Below are 8,123 nucleotides of genomic sequence, written 5' to 3'. Positions count from 1 at the left end.
TTTTATTGTTAAACATTACTTACCTTTGTTTGGGACGGTAGTCTTATAAAGCAACACTTCCAAGAGTCCAACATTTTACAGTTAAATCTATCACTTCTAATTCAATACCTCTCCACATTACTGAAAATTAACTTAACTCTTGATTGTCCAAATTTGTTATAGACCTTTAGATCGGCAGTCCAATGCTTGACTTTATATTAAAAACATCTTTAAAAATCTGGCATTTTTGTATTAAACAGTTATAAAATTAAGTTTTGCTCTTCAATGGTTTTATATTCAGTAGATCAGAGTGGCAAACAGTTCCTTCAAAATTTCACAAACAACTTTTGTCTCCACTTTGTGTCTTCCGTAATTATATCAAGTAAAATACACTGTATTAACTCTAACGCTAGCTGCGAAAGACTCTAACTCCGTATTTTTAATTCGTTCCGATACTTAGTTAATGTTCTCATTAGTTAACCACACTCTCCAAAATATGTTGATCAAAGAAAATTATTCAAAAACTTTCTGCTTCAAACGCCACAGCATCTCTTTTCTATGTTGCTAGCACTTAGTTAACTCTAAAGCTGGCTCCGAAGGACGCTAGCTCCTTATTTTTACTTATTTTCGATACCTAGTTATAGTTCTCATTAGCTAACCACACTCTCCAAAATCTGTTGGTCTAAGATAGTGTGGCTTAAAAAGCCACAGCATCTCTTTTCTATGTTGATAGGTAAGATCCAAACACGAGAATAAACTGTATAGCATATTCTGGTAAATATACATATATTCTCTATGCAAAGGGCAACCGGTTCGAATTGTCTCTTTTTGTATGTCGTTATCACAAACTCAACTCGTTATCGTCGGCTACTATGTTAGGACTTTATCCCCCATTCGGTACTAGGAAAATTGACAGGTTGGTCTGAGCATGAATCCAGAAGAGCGAGAAGAATGCACAGCCTTCGAAAGACAATAGCACTCAGTCCAGTAAAGAATAAGACATGAGTTGATATCACAGGAATGGGATGCAGATTGAGTCAGCAGTGTGCGGGATACAAACTTTTTTCTTTATAAAGTTGTCTTTCCTTAGCTTAAGCGACACGAATTTCCTTAACATTAGCATTAGGATAACATCAGGAACATTAGGGAGTTTTATTCTTGAGGAATTATTTACAACTTCAATAGGAATGAAGAAATTCTATTTAGAACTACGTTTCAGTTTCTCTGGTATCCAGATTGGTAGGTATTATCTCTTTCTGACTGTCGTAAGCACAAACTCATGTCGGTAACGCTGTTTACTGTGTTTGAACTTCATCCAAACCGATACTCTGAAAATGGACTGGTTGATGTCTTCTTTTTATGTCGGTCCGTATTCGTTGCTTTCGGAAGACAACATCTATCTGTCTACTAAAGAGTAATACAATCCTACATACTCTTGGAACAGTTCTGCTCCGAGAGTTTCATGAGTATTATGCGAAGATCGTCAGTCTTTCTTTAGCTCGGCTAACACTTCAATGTCTTCTTCAGCTATTAACTACATATTCTACTTTGGCAACAGCTGATATGGCAAACCACTGCTTTCTTTAACAAAGTTTTCGCTAGAAACTCTTCAATTTCCCTCTCACAGGTAAATTTCTCACAGTGTAATTCATATTAAAAACATTACTCTTTATACTTATTTTTTCTTTAGTCCAACCATAAGTATGTAAGAAGCATAGATACAATACTTTAACGTCCATTGACTTGTTATACTATGTGTCCAATACTTAAAAAGCAGCTCAAGTTTCTGAATTGATTCGAAGACTTACAAAGTATATAACACACAAACATACATACATACATACTTATGTATAAAGTATGTAAATTTAATTTATGTATGATTTCATTATACATATTTACGTATATAATGCAATATATACAAGTGTCTGTTTTAAATAAAAATTTTCACACGACTTTTAGCCAAACAATAAAAACAACAACAGCGATTGTATGATGATCACCAGGCAGCCATCCATCTATCCATACATGCATCCATCATTTGTTTGTTTTGTTTTTCATAGATTGTCCACGAGCTCAGTGAATGATGTTGACGATGATGATGATGGTGATGATGAGAGCAGATAAATTTGTATGCAACATCTTGCAAATTTGCATGAGGGGATTTACAACAAGAAAATATATTTAAATTATTGATGTTTTGATGACAAGTTAACGAATGTTGGTGGAAAATTGTGGGAATTGCGAGTCGAAAAAAAAGAAGATAACGCTAGGGTTTATTTATTAAAAAGGGAATTTCATGGAATTCTGTTGCCAAATTGCTGAGATTCTACAAGACATCTGATAGAACTTATGTGAGGGGAGATTATTCTTGTATTTGTTGGAATGGTGACTAAGGTTGCAAAATTGCTGAGATTCTATCAGGAATCCGCAGCACCTTCTGTGAAAGCAAGATTTCTTTCAGAATCGCGAGGATTATTCTTGTGTTTGTTGGAATCGTGATTAAAGTTGCAAAATTGTTAAGATTCTATTAGGAATCCGCAGCAACTTTTGTGAAGTTGACATTTCCTTCGGAATCTTGAGTATTATTCTTGTGTTTGTTGGAATCCGCTGTTTTAAAAACTTAGTTTTTTCTGATTGGGAAACTTTTCTAAAACTTTAATAAGAAGGTTATGTCTACTAAATGTTATTATTACCGATTAAATTTTCTGAGCTGTAGCGCCCTTTAATTCGTTTCAATTTTATGAAAAAAAATCAATTACTTTAATTATTCTTAATTTCATTTAGGGAAACACCTTTTTGTTTTTGCTTTCATTCTTTACTAGATTGCAAAAAAAAATCTAAAATAATTTGTAAAGCTTAACGAGAATAAACAATTTTTCAATTAAACTTAATCTAAATTAATTTTATTGGTTGTGGCAAATGGCGCTAATTTATCAATAACAACTTTATAGAAGAAAACAAAAAAAAAAACACAATTCAAATTTCCCATTGGTTGTGCTAATTAATTTAAGTGTTATAAATGATGTGTTAAAAAACAACTACAGTAGGACCTTGATTAACCGTGATTCGATTATCCGGCAACATCAATTATCCGGGATGGAAAAATAAATTTTTTTGCATCAACTTAAGTTTATTTTGGATTGACTTAAATTTTTCTGCATCGTTTAACCGTTATTACCTCTATTATCCGTGATTATAAGCAAAATTCTATTTTTTAACAACCATGTACAATTAGAACAAATCTACTGTTTACTGTTTTATGACAAAATTATTATTTTTTATATTTTTGAAACATGTATGAATATAAAATCCTTGAATTATTTAGTTTTTATATAAATATAAATATTCATTTATTAATTAATAAAAATATCTATTAAAAAACTAGCCAAAATTGGCACTCAATTAACCGGGAAAATCGATTATACAGAATGCTTCCGGTCCCGACCATCACGGAAAATCGAGGTCCCACTGTACATATATATGAGATGGATGAAAAACCGAAAACATTTTAATTAAAATTTAATTAAACTATTTAGGGAATCAAACAGTCATTAAAGTATGAAAGCAACTAATGATCATTTGATTAATTTAATTAAAGAAAACAGAATATGTACGAGCAGTTATTGATTGGTTGCGACAAATGGTATTTAAATCAGCTAACAGGCTAGACTATAGACTATACTATAAACTAACTAGACTATAGACTAGACTATAGACTAGACTATAGACTAGACTATAGACTAGACTATAGACTAGACTATAGACTAGACTATAGACTAGACTATAGACTAGACTATAGACTAGACTATAGACTAGACTATAGACTAGACTATAGACTAGACTATAGACTAGACTATAGACTAGACTATAGACTAGACTATAGACTAGACTATAGACTAGACTATAGACTAGACTATAGACTAGACTATAGACTAGACTATAGACTAGACTATAGACTAGACTATAGACTAGACTATAGACTAGACTATAGACTAGACTATAGACTAGACTATAGACTAGACTATAGACTAGACTATAGACTAGACTATAGACTAGACTATAGACTAGACTATAGACTAGACTATAGACTAGACTATAGACTAGACTATAGACTAGACTATAGACTAGACTATAGACTAGACTATAGACTAGACTATAGACTAGACTATAGACTAGACTATAGACTAGACTATAGACTAGACTATGGACTAGACTATAGACTAAACTATAGACTAGACTAGACTATAGACTAGACTAAACTATAGACTAGACTATAGACTAGACTATAGACTAGACTATAGACTAGACTATAGACTAGACTATAGACTAGACTATAGACTAGACTATAGACTAGACTATAGACTAGACTATAGACTAGACTATAGACTAGATTATGGACTAGACTATAGACTAGACTATAGACTAGACTATAGACTAGACTGTAGACTAGACTATAGACTTGACTATAGACTAGACTATAGACTAGACAATAGACTAGACTATAGACTAGACTATAGACTAGACTATAGACTAGACTATAGACTAGACTATAGACTAGACTATAGACTAGACTATAGACTAGACTATAGACTAGACTATAGACTAGACTATAGACTAGACTATAGACTAGACTATAGACTAGACTATAGAGTAGACTATAGACTAGATTATGGACTAGACTATAGACTAGACTATAGACTAGACTATAGACTAGACTGTAGACTAGACTATAGACTAGACTATAGACTAGACTATAGACTAAACTATAGACTAGACTATAGACTAGACTATAGACTAGACTATAGACTAGACTATAGACTAGACTATAGACTAGACTATAGACCAGACTATAGACTAGACTATAGACTAGACTATAGACTAGACTATAGACTAGACTATAGACTAGACTATAGACTAGACTATAGACTAGACTATAGACTAGACTATAGACTAGACTATAGACTAGACTATAGACTAGACTATAGACTAGACTATAGACTAGACTATAGACTAGACTATAGACTAGACTATAGACTAGACTATAGACTAGACTATAGACTAGACTATAGACTAGACTATAGACTAGACTATAGACTAGACTATAGACTAGACTATAGACTAGACTATAGACTAGACTATAGACTAGACTATAGACTAGACTATAGACTAGACTATAGACTAGACTATAGACTAGACTATAGACTAGACTATAGACTAGACTATAGACTAGACTATAGACTAGACTATAGACTAGACTATAGACTAGACTATAGACTAGACTATAGACTAGACTATAGACTAGACTATAGACTAGACTATAGACTAGACTATAGACTAGACTATAGATTAGACTATAGACTAGACCATAGACTAGACTATAAATTAGACTATAGACTAGACTAGACTATAGACTATAGACTATAGACTATAGACTATAGACTAGACTAGACTATAGACTAGACTAGACTATAGACTATAGACTATAGACTAGACTAGACTATAGACTAGACTATAGACTAGACTATAGACTAGACTAGACTAGACTAGACTAGACTACACTAGACTAGACTAGACTAGACTACACTAGACTAGACTAGACTAGACTAGACTAGACTAGACTAGACTAGACTAGACTAGACTAGACTAGACTAGACTAGACTAGACTAGACTAGACTAGACTAGACTATAGACTAGACTATAGACTAGACTATAGACTAGACTAGACTATAGACTAGACTATAGACTAGACTAGACTATAGACTAGACTATAGACTAGACTATAGACTAGACTATAGACTAGACTATAGACTAGACTATAGACTAGACTATAGACTAGACTATAGACTAGACTATAGACTAGACTATAGACTAGACTATAGACTAGACTATAGACTAGACTATAGACTAGACTATAGACTTGACTATAGACTAGACTATAGACTAGACTAGATTATAGACTAGACTATATTTTTCTATTTTTTTAACATTTTTTTTATTTTTTTAAAAAATTTGCTTAATTATTTAATTTGTGTTTACATTTATTCTCAAAAATACGATATTTTTCTAAAAATTTTTAATACTTACCAAAATTAACAAATTCTCTCTAGTAATCCTTTAAATACTGCAATTTTACCTTCAAATTCCCTGCCTTCGGCAAAGAAATCACTCTTCCCTACTAATAACATAAATTCCACCATCTGGCAGCTCTTTTTGCTTCATCACAATAAACATAAACAAAGCAAAATTTAGCATAAATTGCAAACACACACACACCTTGGCAAATACTTATTTTAACATTTTCACTTTAACGCCGCTAATTAATTAATTTCTTTCAATTGCCTTTTTTATATTTAATTTATAAACAAAGCAAACTTAATGCTTCTTTATTATTAACTTTTTACTGCTACACTTGCACTTTTCTATTGGCCACAACAACAAACACACAACGAACGCAAACCGGATGGCGAACAGAAACTTTAACTACTTTTTTTTTGCTTTTTGCAAAGAATTTAGCCAGCTAATTAAAACTTTTTCTTTATAACAAACAATTATACTTATTATTACACTATATGTGTTGTTATTTTATTAAAATTATTAACTTTTTACTAGTAAAAAAACACTTTTACTTTAAGTTTTCTTCACAAGTAAACCCGCCGCGTACCGTTGTTAAAAGCAACTAAAACAACATAAAGGAAATATGAAAAAAAACAAGAAGAAGCGCGCCACTTAGGAGAGGAAATGTCAAAGTTTGGCCAAAAAGAGAGTCTTGGCAAAACTCCGTTTTTTTATACACATGTATGTATGAATGTATGTAAAGCAACAACAACATTAAGTTATGTTTACTTGCAATTATTAGTGATGCCACCGTTTATGGAAAAGAATATGTAGAAAAAACCGTTAAAATTTGAAATTTTGAATGAAAAGGTAAGAAATTATCAAATAATTATTACAAATTAAAACTTTTTATTAATTTTTTTAATGATTAAAGTATTTGTATTAAAATTAAGTAAAAATATAATGAAAAAGACTAGACTATAGACTAGACTACAGACTAGACTATAGACTAGACTATAGACTAGACTATAGACTAGACTATAGACTAGACTAGACTATAGACTAGACTATAGACTAGACTATAGACTAGATTATAGACCAGACTATAGACTAGACTATAGACTAGACTATAGACCAGACTATAGACTAGGCTATAGACTAGAGTATAGACTAGACTATAGACTAGACTATAGACTAGACTATAGACTAGACAATAGACTAGACTATAGACTAGACTATAGACTAGACTATAGACTAGACTATAGACTAGACTATAGACTAGACTATAGACTAGACTATAGACTAGACTATAGACTAGACTATAGACTAGACTATAGACTAGACTATAGACTAGACTATAGACTAGACTATGGACTAGACTATAGATTAGACTATAGACTAGACTATAGACTAGACTATAGACTAGACTATAGACTAGACTATAGACTAGACTATAGACTAGACTATGGACTAGACTATAGACTAGACTATAGACTAGACTATAGACTAGACTATAGACTAGACTATAGACTAGACTATAGACTAGACTATAGACTAGACTATAGACTAGACTATAGACTAGACTATAGACTAGACTATAGACTAGATTATAGACCAGACTATAGACTAGACTATAGACTAGACTATAGACTAGACTATAGACTAGACTATAGATTAGACTATAGACTAGACTATAGACTAGACTATAGACTAGACTATAGACTAGACTAGACTAGACCATAGACTACTAGACTAGACTATAGACTAGACTATGGACTAGACTATAGATTAGACTACAGACTAGACTATAGACTAGACTATAGACTAGGCTATAGACTAGACTATAGACTAGACTATAGACTAGACTATAGACTAGACTATAGCCTAGACTATAGACTAGACTATAGACTAGACTATAGACTAGACTATAGACTAGACTATAGACTAGACTATAGCCTATACTAGACTGGACTATAGACTAGACTAGACTATAGACTAGACTAGACTATAGACTTGACTATAGACTAAACTATAGACTAGACTAGACTATAGACTTGACTATAGACTAGACTATAGACTAGATTAAAAAG

The sequence above is a fragment of the Lucilia sericata genome, unplaced genomic scaffold (assembly GCF_015586225.1).
Source record: "Lucilia sericata isolate MDLA Ls3-8-SP2 unplaced genomic scaffold, ASM1558622v1 Contig000601F_arrow, whole genome shotgun sequence".
Taxonomy (NCBI): Eukaryota; Metazoa; Arthropoda; class Insecta; order Diptera; family Calliphoridae; genus Lucilia; species Lucilia sericata.
Note: the sequence above shows the minus strand (reverse complement) of the source record.